Source organism: Calidris pugnax, unplaced genomic scaffold (genome assembly GCF_001431845.1).
Source record: "Calidris pugnax isolate Ruff unplaced genomic scaffold, ASM143184v1 scaffold55, whole genome shotgun sequence".
NCBI classification, from domain to species: Eukaryota; Metazoa; Chordata; class Aves; order Charadriiformes; family Scolopacidae; genus Calidris; species Calidris pugnax.
In genome coordinates this window covers 3,619,435-3,641,694 of record NW_015090832.1, presented here as the reverse complement: position 1 = coordinate 3,641,694, position 22,260 = coordinate 3,619,435, and the positions used below count along the sequence as shown (strand labels likewise).

The 22,260-nt window shown below is 48.1% G+C and overlaps 1 long non-coding RNA gene across 1 annotated transcript in view; it reads left to right on the top strand.

Moving 5' to 3' along the window:
- Positions 1 to 504: 504 nt before the first annotated feature.
- The window catches only part of LOC106887598, a 40,922-nt gene continuing 19,166 nt past the window's right edge, over positions 505 to 22,260 (top strand). Inside the window, exon 1 of the long non-coding RNA XR_001411934.1 lies at positions 505 to 810. This is a non-coding gene — a long non-coding RNA (uncharacterized LOC106887598). The remainder of the gene's footprint in view (positions 811 to 22,260) is intronic.

Genomic DNA, 22,260 nt, shown 5'->3' with positions numbered 1-22,260 from the left:
CATCACAGAGCTGTGGGAGATCCAGGGCAGACCTCTCCCAGAGCACCTCCTGGGGCCAGCGAAGCCCAGGCTGTACCCGTGCAAAGGACACCACAAAGAAGAGGTGCTGGGTGGACAAGGGTGGCCAGAGGGACTGAGAGGAAGCTACAGGTAGCCCAGCACAACCCTGCTGTGCTTCTTCCAGGGTGACGAGTGCATGCCAAGCTTCTGGCAGGGGCCACACCGTTGGATGCCATGATTATTTAACTGAACTCCAGCCTGGCTATTTATGGACAGAAATCATATCCAGAATCCAGGCTACACAAGTGTTTAAGTGCTCTTTGGGAATCTTCCAGGAAATGTCAGAAAATTCTGATTAGACAAAATCAAGATTTTTCATGGGACCGTACCGGGCTGTTCAGCAGCGGCATGTAAGGAATTTCTGATGGAAAGCAGAGACAGGCAGTGGCAGGGCAGGCAGCTGCCTGCAGGAGAGAAGTTCCTCCAGGCCAGGGAGGACCCCCAGCTTTGGAGCAGTGGTCTTTTTGTTCCCCTGGGACAACCCCCACTGGTTTCCATTGGTGTTCAACCCCCAGCCCTGAGAAACGTTTGCCATAAGAGCTCCATCAGAGAGAGGCGTGTGAGGACCATGGCCTTGGAGAACTGCTCCTGCCTCACATCCGACCTGCTGCAGAAGGCTTGGGTGGAGGAAATGAAAGATGAGAAGGAAATATTAAACTCAGCCGTGCCGTGGAAGTCAGCGAAAGGCTGCAGCTTGAGGAGAGAAGCTGCAAGATGCCCCTCCATTGCAAGCCTCAGGATTCAAAAATCGTGAGTCATATGTCCCCAAACTGGGTCTCTGCCTTACAGAAACAATCTATATGTATTTATGTATATCTCTGTGTGAATAAGGGATGGGGAGGTGTTTTTAATTTTCTTTCTGAATTTTGAAGGCTGTATTTTTAATCTTTTCTCTGCCGTACTGAAGCTCAGTTTTATTTCTTTTTTTTTTTTTTTTTTTCCCCTGGTGGTGGTGCTGGCTGAGATTGCTGGGCAGTTTCCAATTCCAGGAGCCACAGCTTCCAAGGGACACCTGTAGTGAAGAAACCAGCAATGCCATTGGAGATTATTAGCAACCACATAACCAACGTGAGATTTAATTTGAGGTAGAGCCTCCAAACATATTCCAAGTCAGGAGTATAACTAACACGTCTGTGAAAAACCTTCTGGAGGGGAAGGATTGAATTTCTCCTTTCCCTGTTAAATACTTTACTCAAAGTCATCTTTCCTGACGTCAGGAGCTGGGCAACAGCGAGCTCGTCTGGGTTGGGACCTCAGTCCAGGCTGGACACCCAGGCCAGGTGAGGTACCTGCACCACCTCAGCAATCAGTAGAGAGGAGGAGCTGGAAGGGACAACATCTCTGGGGTGTGATATGTCCTAGTCACCTCTTTTAAACTGGAACCTAATCTTATGGTTAAAGCTTTATGTAGGATGATCAAAGCCTTAGATCTTTGCACTGGTGAGATATCTCCTGGGAGCAGGCTCGATGGATTTGTTTTTGAGCTTTCAGCTGGGTCCAGCAAAAGAAAAGAGGCCAATGGGGAACACTGTCTCCAGCCATCAAGACGCTGGTGCCAAATCTTGCAAACCTTTATGCCTCGAGCATAAAATGCAGCATTCGGGCAGGTAAATATGATGTCGATCAATCAACTGGTGTATGCTCGCTTGCCAGTATGTTCACTTCATCCTGCTGAAATCCCTGGGAATGCCTCTCCACGAAATTAGGCCTTGAAAGAGTATTTTGCAAGTGTTTTTAGCAGGCCATGCCATGCTGAAGAGCAGCCTATAACAGAGGTGTGTGTATAACCCCCCCCGGGGCTGCCGGTGCCCTGCTCTATATATACAGGAGCCCCTCTCCTCCCTACTCCTCAGGTAGGGATAATTACCTTACCCTCATTGCTGGCTCCTGGTCATTAGTTACGTGAGATGTTTACCCCCCAAACAGGAAGGCAGGGTAGGAGCACTTCATCCTAGGAGAGGGTTAATCTCCCGCTGGATGTGGGATGCCCTCATGGGAATGGAATGTGTAGTGTTGGTAAGTGGTTGTGCCCCAGAAGCCTTTGAGAGCCCACTGACTACTGCATGCTAACGATTGGTATTATTAAAGAACAATTGATGGCCTGTAACCAAACAACAGAAACTAATTACTGGAAAACTTTTATTGTCCTTTAATTACTGGGCCTCTTTGTCAATTAGCAGAAGAGAGAGGGAGAGGGAGGAGAGAGAGAGAGAGAGACTAGTTTTATAGCAACAATAAATTTTCCAAAACTACAGTCATCAGTAGCTGAAAAAGCCAGTCTATTAACACACAATATTAAGGCATGATATTTACTCTAGCTGCTAAATGGAGGTGCTTTTCTTCTGAAAAAGCACCGAGCTCTAGGAATACTAAACAGGGTTGGTTTGTTTTTTTTTTTTCTCTTCTCCCTACAGCTCTGCCGCTGCCTGACACCAAGGCTTTCATTTTCCAAGCAATTTTATTTACCCCTTGCCCAAGGCTTCCTTTCCCCAAGGTTCCTCCAGCAAACTGGCCCTGTGCCCACCCGAGCAGCATCGGGAGCTCAGGGGAGGTTGAGAGGGATGGAGAGGGGACAGAGATGATGTTCATCCCTGCGAATGGAACAAGGACCGTCTTGAGCCGGGGTCCTTGTTCCAGGCTCGGTAGCACTACCCAAAAATAGTTTATTCAACTTTTTTTTTTTTTCCCTTTTTCATCCACTGCCACAGAAATTATTTCTGGGCATATTGTCACAAGGAGTTAACCTTCTCCGAGGATGTTTGAACTATGGTTACCCCCAAAAATGAATCACGATTATTTTTTTTTTTCCTTTTCTGTCACTTGGCAAAAAGCGTTCAACAATATAATTTTCCTCCTGTTTGATTTTCTGGCATTAACTAGTTAGTGTTCCGTCCGAAGGAAGTGCTGTGGGCACCACCACTGCTTGGGCATGATGTGAAGCACTGGGGAACCAGTTCCCACCACTGTGAGGGACTGGGCTTTTCATCCCAGATGGCCCTTCCAGGTACCCTCTCCCACCAGGCAGAGAGAGCCACCAGACCTGAAGGCACCTCCATCAGGGATGAGATGGGGACTCCTCAGTTCAAGAAGGACAGGGAACTGCTAGAGAGGGTACAGCAAAGGGCTATGAAGATGATGAGGGGACTAGAACATCTCTCTGATGAGGAAAGGCTGAGGGACTTGGGTCTGTTTAGTCTGGAGAAGTGAAGACTGAGGGGGGATCTGATCAACGCCTATAAATACATAAAGGGTGGGTGTCAAGAGGATGGGGCCAGTCTTTTTTCAGTGGTGCCCAGTGACAGGACAACAGGGAACAGGCACAAACTGGAACATAGGAAGTTCCACCTAAACACGAGGAGGAACTTTCCTTTGAGGGTGGAAGAGCCCTGGAAGAGGCTGCCCAGGGAGGTGGTGGAGTCTCCTTCTCTGGAGACATTCAAACTCCACCTGGACACATTCCTGTGCAAGTCTGGGTGACCCTGCTCCGGCAGGGGGTTGGACTAGATGATCTCCACAAGTCCCTTCCAACCCCATAGCATTCTGTGATTCTGAGATGCTTTGTATTGCACAATAATTGCCAGACTCCTAAAAGCTTCAGCAATAATAACTTTCATTTATGATGGAACTTTTCTTCCTCAGTCAAGGGCATCTGGATCTCTTTGAGTATTCAGGCGCTTCATGGAGTTCTATGTCAGATCCTATACGCGTGTTGGGCAGAGACAGAGGTTATTGGAAGGAGTTAAACTACTCCCCTGAGTACCTGCTTTTTAAAAGCAGCTTGTGAAAGAGCAAAGTACCAACCTTTTATCAGAAAACAAATATGATTTCAATTCGTGATGGGAAATACTGGAGAGGCCGGATTTTCCCGTACGTTGGCCAACCGAGCCCGTGCCTGCTCTGCAGCCTCTGCTCCATGTGCTCAGAGCACTGGCAATGAGAATTCGGGGCTGTGGCGGGACAAAGCTTTGGGGATATAGCTTAGAAATTTGTCACAGCCTGCCTTATTTTATGTTGCTTGAATAGACTCGGGTTTGGTGCTACCAGAGAGAATCCGGGGTACTTCCCGCAGGCGGCCTTAACAGCCACAGGAATCTACGGTCGTTTGGCACATCTATCCCCATCTGATGATGCAGAGGAATAGCTAATCCCATAAAAAGCAAGCCAAGCTACATGGGATTTCTGGAGTTTACCCATGGGACATCTTTATTTCAGCGTCGGGGGTGGGTGGTGAAGCCCCTCTCCCAAATTCCCCCTCCCTCTCCAAGGGCGTTGGGGCAGGGTGTAGTTAAAAGCCAAGGGGGGTGAAGCCAGCCCTAGCAGAGGAGCACAGCGTCCCCCACCACGGGTGGTTTGCCAGCACCGTGTCCCTGCAAATGAGCGCCCAAAGGTTCTCCAGAGACAGGGAAAAAGAATAAACCCGAGGGGACGAGGCTGGTTTTCTTGGCAGAGGTCCCGGGGATGGGAATCAGCAGGGCAGGGCAGGGTGTGGGGCTCAGCAACACTGCCCATGGGGTAACGGGGCACGGACCACCGTGCCAGGTGGCTCTGGTTTCCCCCCCCAACTCCTTTATCCCTTCTTTTTTCCTTCTCCTTACACATAGGCTATCTATCTCCTTCCACATTTTCTTCTTTTTTCCCACCTGTTATTATTCCCTCTTCTTCTTCCCACTACTTGCACCCTTTCTCTTCCTGTTTTGCAACTTTTCTCTTGGTCTGAAAAGAGGGAAGGTGTAATATCTCCCTTTGTCCTAATTTCCTGGTAGTAGTGGTTCAGAGCTCCTGTTTCTGCGAATTTCTCTCCATGTTACACCTGACCCTGGTACTGGTGGAGATGTACAAACCTGTGCAGGGTGGGTGACCTTGTACAAGGAGGAAAGTCCTTACAGGAGTGTATTTTCTTAGGAAATCATACAAATAATGATATCTAAAGTAAGGTTTCTGCCAGGGTAGGTATTTCAGTGCAAAACTGTTGTGACAGATTCTTGAAAGCTGGGTGGAACAGTAAGATAAAGCACATAAAGTGACAGTCAGGGTTGCGCAGACACTGAGATTGTGTTTTGCCTTCACCCGTCTCACGGCTTTTTGCTCCCAGTCTCCTCCTTTGAGGCCTGTGTCTTGCCCAGTGCTAGGAGAAGGTGTCTCCACTGGCAAAAAGGGCCAGAGGTATCTCCCAAGGCACCCTGACCCCAGGGCCATCCCTGTCCACATCTGAGAGTGTTTGTCGATCCTGGCACTGCCCAGGAGGGTTATTGAGCAACTTTGGGCTTGCTCTGTCCCTCTCTCGTTTGCTGCTCCTGCCTTTCACCCAGCATTTAGCAGGAATGCATGTCAAAGCACTCTGCCTCCAGAAGCAGCACCCATGTGCCCATTTTATAGATGGGGAAACTGAGGCAGGGAGGTGCAGTTTCTTCCAGAGCAGATTGGGGGATCCCATTCTATCATCTTCACCACTGTGATTGTTGCACTGGACATCTCAACCCCTGAAGGTTTCATTTCCAACTCATGCCTCCACCACTATTCAGGGACTGGACATGCCACCATGCCTCATGCAGGAGTCACTTCTAGAGCTGTTCAGCACAAACAGAGGATTTGGGAGACCTGGGACCTGTTTCCTACATTTTCTGAGAAAAAGGACATGAGTCAGGGCTCAATTCCCTGGCAGGGGACTGTAACACATGCTCGTGTGCCCCAGCTGGTGGGTCTGTAGAAGCACTGCACTCTGACTGTGCAGTGGTGCCTCCCAAAACCCAGCTGAGAGCACAAAAGCTGAGGTCTGGGCTCTGTACATCAGCACAGGACAAGATGCAGGCTCAAACCCCGGGTTTGAAATGCAGTGGTTGGATGGTGTTTGCTTTTCATACCCCTAAAACTCTGGGCGGTCGCTGCCAGGAGCAGGGTGGACACGTGAGGAACCATCGCTGTTAGGTGACAATCATAGAATGGTTTGGGTTGGAAGGGAAGATCATCCAGTCCCACCCTCTGCCCTGGGCAGGGACACCTCCCACCAGACCAGGTCCCTCAAAGCCCCCTCCAACCTGGCCTTGAACCCCTCCAGGGATGGGACAGCCACAGCTTCTCTGGGCAACCTGGGCCAGGCTCTCACCACCCTCACAGTGAAGAAGTTCTTCCCCACATCTCATCTCAATCTCCTCTCTTCCAGTGTAAAACCATTCCCCCTCATCCTATGGCTCCACTTCCTGATCCAGAATCCCTCCCCAGGGACTCAAAAAAACCTAGTTGTCTTCCTCTGGGGCTCTTCCTGGTGTCTTTTCTAGCCATTTTGGCAGTGAGCACCAATAGAAATCACGTACCCTGTGTGGTGCCCTGGTCCCTCTTGCTGCCAGCGAGGCTCAGCACCGAAGGTGACAACCTCACCCTCCCGGTGGCACGTCCCCTGCTTCTCTCACCACAGGGACGTGTGAACTTTGCAGCTTACTTTGACCCACTTGAACGCAGGTGGTTTTCTCAAAGAGCAGGAGGAGTGATTTGTCCCCTGCCGAGCTCCCTGGGAAAGGACAAAGTGGCATCTGGGGGGCCACCCTCCCCGCTGGGAGCAGACAGGTGAGGGTGACAGAGGTGCAAGAAGCAGCCTGAGACACCCACGGGCACACACTGCTGTGGTCAGATGGAAGAGAAAAAAAAGGCACCTGCTCAACTCTTGTGGCCTTAACATGATGCTCCCCCCTCTTTGACATTTTAGAGAAGCCCCGTCTCCCGGAGGCACGTGATCACCAGTGACGTTCAGGTTTCACTTCTGAAAACCAGGCAGTTTGTGCTTCGTCGTGACTTTTCTCTGCAAATAAAAATGTGGCCCAACGCCTCAAAACCAGAAGGAAAATGAGAAGGAAACTCCAATCAGAAATGAGAATCTTGCGACAGTTTGGCCAGTTTTGTGGTTTGGGAACCTCAGAGTTTTTGAGTGTTTGGGGTTGGCAGTGCTCTCAAATTACAGGGAATAATTTGCCTTTTTATAGAGCCTTTCATCTGGAGGATCCCAGCCTGCTTCACCAACCAAACCCAGAAATATCACCAGCTCCTCACAGCAGCCCATCTCACCCCTCCAATGGGACGTGCAAGGTGAGCTGAGGCTGGCAGAGCACCAGCTCCTAATGATGAACTGGCCGGGGGCTCCCAAAAACCCTCTGCAGAGGGTGACGGGACCTTCACCGACCACACCTGCCAAGACTTGCTTGTGGAGGTGTTGGAAAAGCTGGAAGATGCAGCGGGGATACTGGATGCAGGGACACTCCTTGGAATGTTCTCTACTATTGGAGGCAAGGATATGCAGGGACTTCATGGGTCCCTCTTCCTTCCCTCTCCCTGTGGTCCTCACTAAAATAGCCATTTCTAAGCCAGTTGCTGTTTTGCCTGGACCAGGAGGATATTTCATGTTTTCTCAGGCAGGCAGCAGGCTTCTAGCAAGCAGCTCTGATTTTTGGACAAACCTGTCCTGTGCTTCCAGTGTCACCCAGTCTGAGTGTGAAAGCTGGGGGACGGTCCCTACACATGGATGTGGACGTCATGTGCCACCGAGTTCCTTTTAAACACAAGCTTCGTACAATAATGAACGCGATTTACTGGATTTATTTATATAAAATGAGATCATTAACTAATTAGACTACAATTTAATTTTAATTTTCGCTGGCGTTTATAGCTACAGGAAATTGCCAGAAACACACAGAATTCATCATTTCACAGAGTTAAATGATTCAGAGCCCGGGTGGCTCCCCCCGTACCAACTTGAGGTCGGCACTTTCGTGACGCATGTTTTCTACCACATCCAAGGACATGAGAAATCTCTCCAGAAAGTGGGAAAGCACAGATGCTAACCACTTCACACAAGAAACTGGTTTCAGGTCAGCCACCAAAGGATTCTTTAAAAGAAATATCTTAAATCTGGGCAAGGAGGAGCTACCCAGTGCCAAATCCCAGCATTCCACACTGAAATGCCCTGGACCAGGCTCCGGAGCATTTTGGGATGCTGCTGATGCTAATCCATCCAACATCATGGCTCTTCATTTTAGCCAGGCTGGTTTGGTCCTGTCTCTTCTAATGGTTGCAGTAGATGCTGGAGCAGGAATCCCATATAGAGTACAATAGTACAATAGACCTGCAGTATATAATTATCATGCTGTATCTGCTTTCATATCATAGGTATTTTTAGATGTGTCAGTTTGAAATCTAGGATTTAGTGCACAGAGCCTAATGGATTGTTCTTCCTTTCTCTCTCTTTTAATGTCGACTCTCAATATGCATGAAGCAGACATAAAAGCACTTTTGTGCAGGTGCGGTGAATCTCTGAGCACAGATGACAAGGGGAGATGGTTTTCTAGACTCACTGAGCTTCAGAGGAGATGGGACTTGATGATCCAACCTAGAGCTCCCACATAGCAATAGGCCAGGTTGCACCCACAGCTTCCTCCATGAGCTCCGCTCATCCCAGGAAGGGCAGGGAGGGTTTCCCTTCTACACAAGTGGCTTGTTCCTCTCGCCTGGGACCACACTCAGGGCTTGCACAATAAGGGGGAGAGTCATTCTACCTGGAGCACTGCCTCCAGCTCTGGAGTCTTCAGCACAGGAGGGACATGGAGCTATTAGAGCGGGGCCAGAGGAGGCCACGGAGATGCTGGGAGGGCTGGAGCCCCTCTGCTGTGAGGGGGGGCTGAGAGAGTTGGGGGGGTTCAGTCTGGAGAAGAGGAGGCTCCAGGGAGACCTTAGAGCCCCTTCCAGTCCCTAAAGGGGCTTCAGGAGAGATGGGGAGGGACTCTTGGTCAGGGAGGGGAGCCATAGGCTGAGGGGGAAGGGTTTTAAACTGAATGAGAGGAGATTCAGATGGGATCTGGGGAAGAAATTCTCTGCTGTGAGGGTGGTGAGAGCCTGGCCCAGGTTGCCCAGAGAAGCTGTGGCTGCCCCATCCCTGGAGGGGTTCAAGGGCAGGTTGGAGGGGGCTTGGAGCAACCTGGTGTTGTGGGAGGTGTCCCTGCCCAGGTCGGGGGGGGTCAGACGAAATGATTTTTAAGGTCCCTTCCAACCCAAACCATTCCAGATTCCTTGATTCTGTGCAGTCCTGCCTGGATTCTGCCTGGCTCGATTTCGGCAACATCACAACAAGAACCAGTGCAGCCAGCCCCTGAGCAAGGGACAACTCGGCCAGGCAGCAGGGAGCCCTGTGTAGAGGGGAGCACCCAAAAGTCCTCCCACCTGCTTGAGATCCCATTTGGTCTCAGAGGCTAGAGCTGCGAGGCTGATCCACTCCAGCCTGTGGGCACTTAATCCTGTCCAGAAGGCAAAATATTACCTTGGGTTTGACACAAGGATTGCAGCAACCTGCTTGGCCAAGTGTGGTCCATACCTGTTCCCACCAAAGGCATTTTGAAGCATCCCCTCTGAAATGGGTGAACAAAAGTCCCATAGGGCTCAAGCGCTCAGAGTGCAGTTGGGGGACAGGGTGAGTACCAGCCCTCCCCATGGCTCCCATCGTGGTGGGACACGTGAAAGAGAAGGAGCAGGAGGGAGCTTCCAGGGGTGGGCTGCTCCTCCACAGCTGGCTGTGTGTTTTATCTAGTGACCCAAGGGGAAAAAGGTAAAAAAAAAAATTAATAATTGGAATCAGTTATCCTCTAGTCTTTGATTTCTTTACCAAAATGGCATCCCTGTAGCATAGTTCTGGCTATGCTTTACCCCACTAGGTTCTGCTTTCTGAGTTTTTTTGGCAGACATACAAGAAATCCCTTGGTTTGGCAACTAATCTTGTAACAGTCCAGTTGCCTGAATTACCCAGAGGCCACAGTCCATCTTTTACACCAATCTCCTACTGCATCTGGCCGAGGGACATAGGCTTCAGAGAGACCTGCAGAGGTGTGTAGGCACAGACAGACGTTCACTGGCATCACAGAGATGTACAAAGCCCATCAACATGTCCTGCAGCTCAAGTTAATACCCATTGCCTTTCAGCAGAGCTTCCCTGCACCCAGCACACACTCTGCAAACACAACCCCAGAGCAGGTTCCTCCTGGAGGTCCAGGGGGGCTCTACAGGGCACACTCCCAGGGACCCAGTAAACTTACCCTGATCTACTCCCAATCAGACCAAAGATTACCACCAGGTAAAATCCTTACTTTGTTTGTTTTACTGTGTTTCTCAGTTCAAACTCAAGTAGGAATCAGCCATGCCTTTTCTTTTTTTTTTTTTTTTCTTTTATCATTTTTTTAAACCCACTCAGTATCAACAGGATCAGAGTAAATGAAGGGGCAGCTCCAACTGGTTATTGTAGTACCCGGCACAGTGGCAATCTTCAATTGTGTGAATGATGCTCCGGGATTGTAGTAAAGGCATAACTGAGACAAAAAGACAATCCTTCCAAGAAATGCCTGCTTATTTAAGCTGTCACTACCATAGAACAGAAGCCTTTGTGGAAACCAGTTGTTCGTGAGAACAGATTTTCAAAGTCCCCCTATTCATGTGTTGCAGCCCAAGGTAAACAGCTCTGTTCTGATAGTTAACCCCACCCTGTTTGAGGTTGAAGTGAAGCCTTTTTTTTTTTTTTTTTTCCCCAGAGTTCTTTTTGTATTTTTGCCTCCTTGTGATGGGGCCCTGTTTGGTTGGGTTGGTTTAAAACCTCGATGTTAAGCAAATCCTTTTTTTTTTTTTTTTTCCCCAGTGTGTGGTATTTACTTAATAGCTGTTATCAAGCTATTATGAGATGCCCCATCCACCACCCACAGCTGCGTGCTGGTTGTGTCCCCACCGGTCCCACAGCAGAACGAGTCACCCGCCCTGCAGAGAGGACTCACTGAGCAAACAAGTAAAGAACAAGGCAATCAAAGACTGGGTGGAGGTGGGGAAGGGTGAAAATTCATATTTTCATGAAGACAACTAGTTGTGGGAAAACAAATTCATGTGGAGAAAGTTTTGTGTGCCCATGCAGAATGTGCTGAAGTGCAATTGGATTTGGAACTTTCTGTCTTTGACTTGAAGAGCACCCAGGTGGATGTGTGCTCCAACACACCAGGAAAGAGCTTATCTGGGAGGTGCTGGAGCTTAGGTGGGTGAAGACAGTCCTGTGAGGTCCTCCTGTGCTGTACTTCATGGTGGCTGGTTGTCCAGGCAGGGACTCTTTGGGAGAGCACAGAGCACAGGGCAATGAATCTGGCAGGACCAAGCTAATGTTCTTCAGCTGCAATGGGGACAAGAAGACAGGTCCCAAACCCACCACCCTGCCCCTGGGGTCTGGACCCAGCTCTGCACCTCGTTGCTGACAGCCCTACCAGACTAGTGTTCAGGCTCCAGAGATTGAGAGATGTACCACCAGATGTACCATGTTATGCCTGATGCCAAGTGCATTCTTTTGGGGAGATAACAATACCAGTTGGTCTATTTTTAATTCAATTCCTTGACAGAACATTTAGCCGTTCCTCTTAGAGAAGAATTTTGTAATGGGTTCCTATCATGTCAATTTGGAAAGCGTTCCAGCCTCCCACTACTGAGAAGTGTAAAACTATTGGCAACATATGGCATCCCCGTGGAGCTATTTAATTGTACAAAGGGCTGCCAAAAGATAAAAAGGGACTCAGAAAAAAAAAAATAAAAATACTACAGCTCCGTTCTTCCTCTTTTCAGCAACTAACAGCAAAACAGCTTGATAGATTTCCTAAATCCCCTCTCAAACAAAGCTGGGATGCTGCTTGGGTGGTTAATAAGCTCAGGACTCTCATGGTGCGACCAGGGATTTGACGTGAACCCAAGTTCTCGGCAGCTGAATTTTGCTACTTCTTGGTGGTGGCTGCTGGCCGGTGTGGGATCCATGTTCCTCCTGGCCCTGTGGCCCTAGTGCTTGCTGTGGGGCTCAGCCTTGGGGCTGGGGTGCTTATGGGGTAGGATGAGCTGTGGGGCAGGCTTGGGTTGGACATGGAACCTGGGCGGTGGAGGTGGAGGCCCAGGGCAGTTGCCCAGGGATGGCAGGGCTTGGGATGCCCCTGATATGTCTCATCTCAAACTAGACCCCAAGAGAAACCTTGCAAAGGCTATTTCTCATGGCCTTTGAATGTGTTGTTCTTTAACAACGCTGGGGTGATGGGAAGCCAATGTTTAGGGTGGGATAGGGGTCTCACATTCACCACTGATCCCTTGCCTGGGAAACTGCCTGTCCTGCCCCATGGAGACTTCATGAATGGAGGGAACAATGTGAAGGACATGGTATTGGAAATTCATGAAAAAATGAGGGTTGAAAATCCAGGTATTGGGTGAAGAGTTTATGGGCACCATGGATGGTTCTCCCACCTGCACAGGGGTGTAGCCCCCCCGGGATGGACTATCCTTGACCCCAAAACCGCTCCAACCTGGCAGTGCTGTGAGCAGGGCTGTATCCCAGCCCCGTGCCAGGAGCTGTGAATGCCAAGGGAGAGGTGCTGCTCAATGCTGACCATGGGCCCTTAAACCCCATGTCCTGCTGGGGACACACACTGTGCACCCCAGAGTGGACATCACTTGCTCTGCCAGGTGAGCACTAAACTGGTGTCTGCGGACAGGAGGAGCCCAGGGCCATTCTCAGGAAGAACAGCATTACAGGGACATGAGAGGAATTAAAAAAACAAACAAAAAAAGAATTTCAAGGAACATAAATTCTTAAACTTGTCATGGAAAAAAAGCAGGAAGGAGGGAGGAAGTAAACACCGACCCTGTTCGCCTTAGCAAGATAATTCAAGAGATTATTAAACCACAGTCATTCTACTGAAAATGGAAATCCAACTTTAATTAATCCCATAAAAGGGAGCATTGAGGATGGCAGGCAACAGGTATGTTTGAAACTCAGGTTAGGACAGGTGGGGGGCTTGGGGCCCAATATACCAGATACCCATAAAGAAGCAGGCAGCAAGACATCTTCTTATATCAGACACTGGAAGTCTGTGAGGAAATTTGCAGCAGCATTGAAACGCCAGTAAAGGGAAGGGAAGAGAACTAGAGGGAAGCTACATTATTCATCGTGAACAGCATGGGCTGTATGCAGCCCTGGCCTCTTCGTGGGTAGAAAGGCCAAAGCTCCATCAGGGTTTTGTAAAGGGACACAAGAGGGAGTTAACTCAAGAAATAAGGAGAAAAAGAAAAACCCACACAAGTCAGGAAAGGTGTCAGCCGAGTTCTCTTAAGATCCTGCAGAAAGAAGAGGTGGAACAGCAACCAAAAATACCCAGTCTGTCACTAAAACCACCCCCTGTGCTGGAAACCTGGAGAGTCACAGACTGCACGGCTCTGCAGGAGAAGCTCTAGGTTTCACCCTGACTGCACAGGCGTTGCAATAGCGGGGAGACTGGATGACCTGGATACTCCTCTTGGGCAGGGAAAAATACATTCAAGTGGATTTTCAGAAAATCTTTTGACCGCATTTCTCAAAATTGATTTAGACAAACAATTTTCTCATGTTCTGGGGCTTAGACACGGGTCAGGATGGATCCTGCTCCCCATCCCTGACAGGAGAACCCTGCTGCTTCTTCTGGGGGTCCCTCAGACCACCTTCTCCAGCAGCACGGGGGACAGTACAGCTGACATTGTTCTTGTCCTCCCCTCCTCTCCAGGGACCTGCTGGCCCTCACTGGTGTGACTGGAAAAGCGGGCAGGGAATCCACATCTCATCCCCATGGAAAATCCCAATCGATCTTTTGCCTGCTTTCTGCTTTTTAGCCAGCTTTTCCTGCCAATAAAGGAAGAAATAGCCTGGTGGAGATAAAAATATCTTGTCTGAGATAGAAGATGCCTAAATCCCAGTGACTTTCCTACAACGATCCTAAGTCACCGAGATGGTTTTGAAAAAGTTCTCCTGCGGTACCGGCACAGATGTGAGGTTTGGCCTCTGTGGGAGGAAGAAAGCCTGAGTGCATTACTCCACTAAGGGCCATTGCAGCTCCCCATTGGCATGCATTATTTATAGCGGGACTAACGGTAAATTAGTATCTGATGAGCTCTCAGATTGAGCCTTTGTCTTGGCTCTGTCCCATTAATGCTGCCTACGGAAAATCCCGCGGCACGGAAGCGACGTCGCGGGCTCTGTCAACAGCACTCACCAAAACTTCCCCACTCTATTAAGAAGATGAGTCTCCGGTGCTGTTGGCATGAACGGGAGCAAAAGGTGTCCTTGTCAATGCCAAGACGGTCTTTTATTGCTCATTGGATTTCATTAGAAAAAGCTTTTCCTTTTTTTTTTTTTTCATAGCAAATAACTTGATCCAGGAGATCACATAGGAAAAAAACCCAACAAACATGTAGAAATCATGTTTTTATTTAATCGGAGAAGTAACAAAGACACATCTGCTGAATGACCTCGCATTCTTTTTTTAAGTTGGGCTCATGACGTGCAACAAGGTCAAGTGCAAGGTCCTGTACCTGGGTCAGGGCAAGCACAAATACAGGTTGGGTGGAGAACGGCTGGAGAGCAGCCCTGAGGAGAAGGACTTGGGGGTGCTGGTGGATGAGAAGCTCAACACGAGCTGGCAACATGCACTGGCAGCCCAGAAAGCCCCCCCACATCCCGGGCTGCCTCCCCAGCCCCATGGCCAGCAGGGAGAGGGGGGGATTCTGACCCTCTGCTCCGCTCTGGGGAGACCCCCCCCAGTGCTGCCTCCAGCTCTGGGGCCACCAACAGCAGAAGGACATGGAGCTGTTGGAGCGGGGCCAGAGGAGGCCCTGGAGATGCTGGGAGGGCTGGAGCCCCTCTGCTGGGAGGGGGGGCTGAGGGAGTTGGGGGGTTCAGCCTGGAGAAGGCTCTGTGGAGACCTTGGAGGCCCTTCCAGTCCCTAAAGGGTCTCCAGGAGAGATTGGGAAGGACTCTTGGTCAGGGAGGGGAGCCATAGGATGAAGGGGAAGGGTTTGACACTGAAAGAGGGGAGATTTAGAGGAGATCCGGGGAAGAACTTGTTTGGTGTGAGGGTGGTGAGAGCCTGGCCCAGGTTGCCCAGAGAAGCTGTGGCTGCCCCATCCCTGGAGGGGTTCAAGGGCAGGTTGGAGGGGGCTTGGAGCAACCTGGTCTGGTGGGAGGTGTCCCTGCCCAGGGCAGGGGTTGGCACTGGATGGTCTTTTAGGTCCCTTCCAACTCTAACCATTCTATGATTCTATGAATCTCATTAATAAAGGAAATCTTTTACTCTGAGTAAAGCCAACAGTTTGAACAAAACTAGAACTCTTTACTTGACCAAATGCATTTAAGAAAATTGCCTCTTTCTTCCTTCCCTTTTGGATTAGAGCTGACTTGTCATTTCAAAGATGAAGATTTATGTTGTTATTGTAACAGCATCTCACCTGATGTCATGGGTTGGACTCTGCATTTGGTAAAGCCATAAATGCGATCTGCAGCACATAGACTAGTAGCAGGAACAAACAGGAGGGGATCCTTCCTCCACAGCCCTGATTTACATCGGTATTGCTGTGGTGGGACTGGTCCCCCACCCACAATGGTTCACCAGTAAGGATCCCCCATCTGCAAAATCAATAGCTGGAGAATCTCTGGGCACCAGGGATTTCCAGTGCCCATGCTTCCCTGCTTAGGGGACTGTGCTTCATCGGTGCCTTTCTGGGTACCAACAGGACCCCAATGGCCTCCTCTTCTCCCTGAGGTCTCTGCTCCCACCCATCCCAGTCCCACAATCACTGGTATTCACTCTTCCCTTTGTTTGACCCCCCAGTTGAGCTTCCCTGGCTCTGTGAGAGAAGAGACTCCTGTCCCTTCTTATCACATTGTATAAGTTTTGGGGACAGCAGAGTGTGAGCAAGTCCTGCACCCGAACATGGTCTGGACATGAGCTGCTGGTTTAGCTCAGGCAAAAGCCAGAGCTGAGTCCAGGATCACTGTCTCCCAGGGGTGCCCCTGAACACAGGGCAATGATGCTTCATTCTTTTAAACAAGAAGCTCTTGGTTTCATCTCAGTATAAATTGGGAAAGTCTTTAACATCTCAACTTTTTTCAGTGGGGTGGGAAATGCTTCCTGATGGACTCTAACAAGTAGTGCAGCTTCAGTGGAATAATGAACCTCATTTGAAAAAAAACCCAAACCCAAACATTAAAAATCCAATGTTCCAACTCTGTCATGTCCCCTTTTTCAGAGGATGAGGATGGCTGATGCAGGGTGCCCTATTTTGTTGCAGGATATCTCAGCATGGAACAAGACTCTCCAGAGTCTCTCTGCTAACAGTGGTCTACCTTAAAACTGCTTTTTCTTTGTTTGTTTGGTTTTGGTTGTTTGAAAACCATCCAGACACACTGCACTCACACACACATGAGAAACACTCAAGTATAAGAAGAAATCTTCAAGTAGAAGAAATGCAGATGAGAAACCTCAGCTTTCTACAGAGGAGTCTTTTTTTTTTTTTGTATCAGACCTGAATTGCAACATCAGTAAGATGAGCTCTTTTAAACATTAACCAAACCGCAGGAACCATGTGTACAGGGGAAAGGTTGCTAATTTCTTAGAAAAGCTTCTTGTTTCCCTTTTTATTTTATTGTTACCATTAGACTTTGCTGCAGGGTGAGCAGAAGAACGAAGTTGTTCTTGTTGTTAATAAATAGGAACAGAAGAAGAGAATCTGGCTGCTTTTTCTTCAACTACCCAGTGATGTCAAAAATTGCAATGGTCAGAGTATTCCCAGAGGGAGAGGGGACAGGGGGATCTGCAGATGGCACGAACAGTGGTTTCTGGAGCTTGGATTCCCACCTCCTGTCCTGGCCATGCATGGTCCTCAGCTGGGACTATGAATCTGGATTGTCCCATCAACCTTATGTGACTAATGTGAGACTTGCCTTTTTTTTGTTCTTTTTTTAAGTAAAAAATCTTAGGTCGCACACAGACAAAAAAAAAGAAAACAAGATGGATGAAATAAAAAATAAATGTAGTTACAGCAAAAAACTAAATGAGTCCTTTCCTTCAGCTTTCAATAAAGATGATGCTTCAGGACACAAGGGCACAGGGACGATAGCTAATGGGCATAAGATTTATAAAAATGGAAATTTCAGCATCCAAGGTGAAAGCAAAACTGAAAGAGCTTTAATGCACTGAAGCCGGGGGGAACAAATAATCCACCCCAGACTCCTAAAAGAACTGGCACATGAAATCACGAGTCCACTCTTAAGGATTTTTAATACATAAATGGAGCAGGACAAAATGGCAAGCTCAGTTCTCCTGTTTAAAAAAAGAAATAAAGGATCCAGGCAACTAGAGACATCGACAGTATGCAAAGCTTCGAATAAATTTGTGAGGAAAGAATAATTAAAGACCTGAAGGTAAATGGAAAATCGGATCAAATATAACAAATAAAACACTCGGATGATCCTGATGAAGGAAGTAATAGAAACAGAATGAAATGTAATAGTACAAAGTGCAGAACTGTGCACGCTGGGACTAATAACATGAATTTCTGTTTGAAGCTTGGGCCTCATCACTTGGAAATGACAGAAGTGGAAAGAAAGTTGTTTCCACTCATCTGTCACGGGGGAATTGTGGGCTGCCAGAGTGGTGCAGCTCTGAAAAAGGCAAATGTGCTTATGCCAGGCAACATTTCTCCACTAGGAACGGGTGAATACGAGTACTGGGTCCCTGCCCAGGTGTGACTGCACCCAGGACCACTGCACATCCCTCATCACCCCTGTTAAAGGACAGTGAAGGGGAAAGGGAGGGAAAGGCTGCAGAATCATAGAATGATTAGAGTTGCATGGGACCTTGAAGATTATCCAGTGCCAACCTGGACACCTCCCACCAGACCAGGTTGCTCAAAGACCCGTTCAACCTGGCCTTGAACCCCTCCAGGGATGGGGCAGCCACAGCTTCTCTGGGCAACCTGGGCCAGGCTCTCACCACCCTCACAGCAAAGTTCTTCCCCAGATCTCATCTCAATCTCCCCCCTTTCAGCATCAAACCCTTCCCCCTCATCCTATGGCTCCCCGCCATGACCAAGAGTCCCTCCCCAGGTTTTCTGGAGCCCCTTTAGGGGCTGGAAAGTTGATATAAGGTCTCCCTGGAGCCTTCCCTACCCCTCAGAAGGGGCCATGTGGGCTGAGAGCTCCTCTGCCCCTGGAGAGGAAGGGCTTGGCTGGTGTCATAGGAAAAAGCAATGGCCAAGGGAGAGGTGACTGTGATGGAGGAAGAGGGAATAAACAGAGAGGAGGAAGAAAGCTATTTAAACTAAAGGACTATCTTGGAACAAGAACACATGCAACATGCTGGCCATGAAAGCCTTTAGGAAGTTACAAGAAGATTTTTAATAGAAGAGTTGTAATGATCCAGAACAGTCTCCTGAAGATTAGGGGAAGGAGGAAACTGAACCTCGGCTTGAAGGAGAGATGGAGAAATTCCTGGGGGGCTATATGGTGTGGATGCTGAAGGTCTTTTCTCATCCTCTGGTTTCACAGATAGGGAGGGGGCTGTGAAACAAGCGGCTGGGCAGGAGGTGAAAGGTGTGGGTCACAGCTCCTGCAGCACAGGCAGACTTGTGTGGTTGCTTCTCCTGGACGTACGACAATGATGGTCACCACCCAAATGCCTCCGATGTCTCTGCACAATCAACCTTTCACATAAAAAGTGCCACAATTCTGTTACAAAAATCCCATTTTGGGGGTAGCTTTTTAATTCCATTGCCACTGGAGTCAGGTTTTATGTGTTAGTGTTGATACTTCTGCAGACAAAATAAAGCTGAATGCAAGAAAGAGGGGGAAAGTAGAGCTGCCAGAGACTGGGTCTGCAGGAGACGAAGCCAGACCTGGGCAATATTCACCTGGAAGGGACAGGATTGGGCAAGGCCTTTGTAAGACCCTCAAGCTTTCATCCAAGGTGTTGATGTGTGAGTCTGGTGTGTTGCTTGATGCTGGGACAGAAGGGACTTCCCATCACGTCTGAGAGAAAACATTAGTCCTTCACAAAAGGGCTGTACTTTGAGGCTGGACACAAAAACATCAACTTTGTCTTGCGTGTCAGTATTATCCCGGCTTTCTCCCCCATCCATTGATCAGAGTCAGCTCCGTGGACAAAGTGCTTAAAACCTATGTGGTGCCAAGCTGGGACAAGCATCACAGGCTCAGCATCACGTCTCTGCAGGGTCCTTGGCAGATCACGGTGTTGAGAGGGTTACTAGTGCAGGACAGGGTTGAGAGACAGATTCGGCTTTCACTTGCACTAACTGTACCCTTGCTGGCTTTCATGGTGGTCTTCCCAACTGAAAATACATAACTGAGACATAACTGAAGCAGGAGGCAGAGCAAAGCCTCAGTATTTAAGTGGTGGTTGTGTCAGTGATCAGCTGAGGTGGGGACACAGTGGCTGGACGTGCAGGATGAGCCCCCCAGTGCAGGCCCATAGGCTGAAGGCACATCAACATTTCATCTGTTGGGAGTGGGTCTGTGAAAGAAGAAAGTGCTGTTCTCCATCATCACTGGAGCCACTATTCAAATTCACTTGGATCACAGAGTAATTTTTCCACTCTGTTAAAGGTTTCTTTCGTAAGTGCCACTCCATGTCTCTTGATTTGATTTCCTTGTACCTTTTTTTCATCCATTTTTAATAGGCTTCCAGATTTTTAATAGCTTTAGAGATTTCTTTTCTCCTTCATGTCTATGTTGTTGATTGTAAGACTGGCTTTTGGATGTCTCCTTTCTTTGATACCCTGCTTGCCTGGGTCGTCTTTGCACTTATCCTTTAAACATATTCTCAATGTACTTGGTTTACTTCATTGAGCATTTTTGAAAGCGTTGCCTTTGCTTTTCCTCTCAACTCTGTTATCTGAATACATCTTAGGTAATTAATCAGCTCCCATTGATCTGAACATAAATTTCCAGATTTTTCAGACATTCATTACATGTGCTGAATAGAAGTGAGAGTGGCTGGATGAGAGAATTCATACCTGACAAACAGCCCATCCAGATCTGAGCTGTTCCTTCTCCTCGTGCTCTTCTCCTCATTGAGGAGCTGGGTGGGGGAGTGACGTTTTTCAGACAGCTGTGAGGGAGAAGTAAAAGCCCAGAATATAAATTCACTCTCTCAAGGGCTCTTCTTCCCAGTTCCTCTGGATCAGCAGCCATTTCTGAATTTAAAAGGAACCAGGATTAGCTGGTCTTACTAGTTGCTTTTTCATGCCTAAACTCACCTTCTGTTGTAATACATTTTGGTCCCGAAGCACCACATCATGGCCAAGGGGAGCTGGACTGGGTCATCTTGTGCTCCTGTCACCCTATGCAGACACTGGGCTTGCTGTGAGCACCAGGTACCCTCTTCTACCCCAAAACTCAGCCTGTAGCTCTTTATCTGTGTCTTGAGAAGAACTGAGGACAGGTAATAAAGGATAACTTTAGATCCAAATTAGAGGACATAGATGGAGATGCAGGAAGTCGCACCGTACCTTTGTCTCTACATGTCCAACACCATGGGGGAGCAGGATTCAAACGAAGAAAAAAGCACCAATGTGATTTACTGTATCATGGGAGAAAGAGCACGCAGCCACAAAGTCAATCCTGCATCACAGAGCATCAGCATAAGGGGCTGAATGACCATCTGTGTAATCTCAAGGGTCCCTGATGGAGGTTTTTCACTGAGTTCTAACTTATATTGGGCTGCATATTATTCTCCTCCTTTCAACTACCTCCAGCGCTCCTGGAATACAAGATTTTCTGACAACTGGATTAAAAAGCAGCCCCAGCTTTCACAGGCTTTGCCCAGCCACTGCCATCTCTGCCCTGAGCAGGACCACCCATCCCTGTGTCCGGCCAAGTCGCTCCCGTGTCCCTGGTACTTCACGGGGCAGCTCCAAAGTAGTGATGGCTGTTCGTTAGGGGAACATTTCCTACATATTTAAAGAGCTTTAAGTCCTATATGCATGTACGTCATTGGACTTCATTGCCAAAAGTGCAATTAATGGGTTTTCTACTGCAGCGCAGGGCAGAAATAGGGCTGTCTCACTTTTTATGCTTTATGTACCCTCATGCTGCAAGTAACGAGGAAAGTATTGTCAAAGGGGAATGAAAAAAAAAATGTATGAATTGCCCATCTTACTGAGTGGAGGTGAATGGCAAAGGCCATGGATATGGATCAGATAAACAGCCTGTAACATCTCATCCTCATCCTCATCTCCCCGGCAAACCAAAGTGGAAAGTGTTTGTGAGGCAAAGATCTCAATTTAATCAACTCTCTCACCCTCTCTGTGTATATATTTATATGTATACTGCTTAGTTTAGCCCTCTAGTTTGGTTTCAGCAGGGATATTTTCAGAGTTAGCTACAAACCAGCATGAATCAGGGTTCTTGAAACTCGATCTGAATTTAAAAAAATAATATAATTACTCTATTAGCAAAATGCAGTTTAGTAAAAAAGAGAACGATGCCATAACAGATCAGTCCAGGATGGCCAGATCCATGTTTCAGAAGGACCATGTTTTAAAATGTTTAGTTATTATGAACTGTATCTCTTATTCATCCTGTCTCTTGATCTTTTTTCCTTAAGCATTGAATTTGCTCAGGCAGTACAACTGTCTATCAGAAATCACTGTTGCAAACTGATTTCCAGTTGCCACATCCAAAGATATTTTTAGACAAATATTCTGTTCCACAAATTCAGTCAGTTCACCCACAAAGTTTTAAAAAAAAAATAATCCTCATTTTTGTGCCACAGCTACTCCAAAGGATGTGCACGTGAATATGATTTGCCAGTATTCCTGCAGCTCAATGCACTGCTTTTTGAAATGGGCTATGCCTGGTGTCTGCATGAGAATGATTTAATATTTAAAGGGAGTGAAAAGGATTTGAAGAATCCTTACAGCTGAGGAAGTTTCTGAAATATCTCTTTTCTGGTTTAAAATGGATCAGCAACGTGGATTCTGTTTATTGCTGTGAAGTCAGTCTTCCTGGTTTTCAGCCTGGGATATAGCCAGGGAAAAAGCCTCTTTTCCTTATGCCAGCATGTATCTGATCTTGCAGGATCCAAAATAACCAGACAAAAACCTATTGGAAACAGTGGGATGGTTCATGTGCACAGCAATAAGTGTGGTTTTACATGCACTGGGGGTGCGGAGACCAGACCCTTCAACATGAAAAATGATAGGATCATAGAATCATAGAATGGTTTGGGTTAGAAGGGACCTTAAAGATCATCAAGTTCCAACCCCCTGCCCTGGGCAGGGACACCTCCCACCAGAGCAGGTTGTTCCAAGCCCTCTCCAACCTGGCCTTGAACCCCTCCA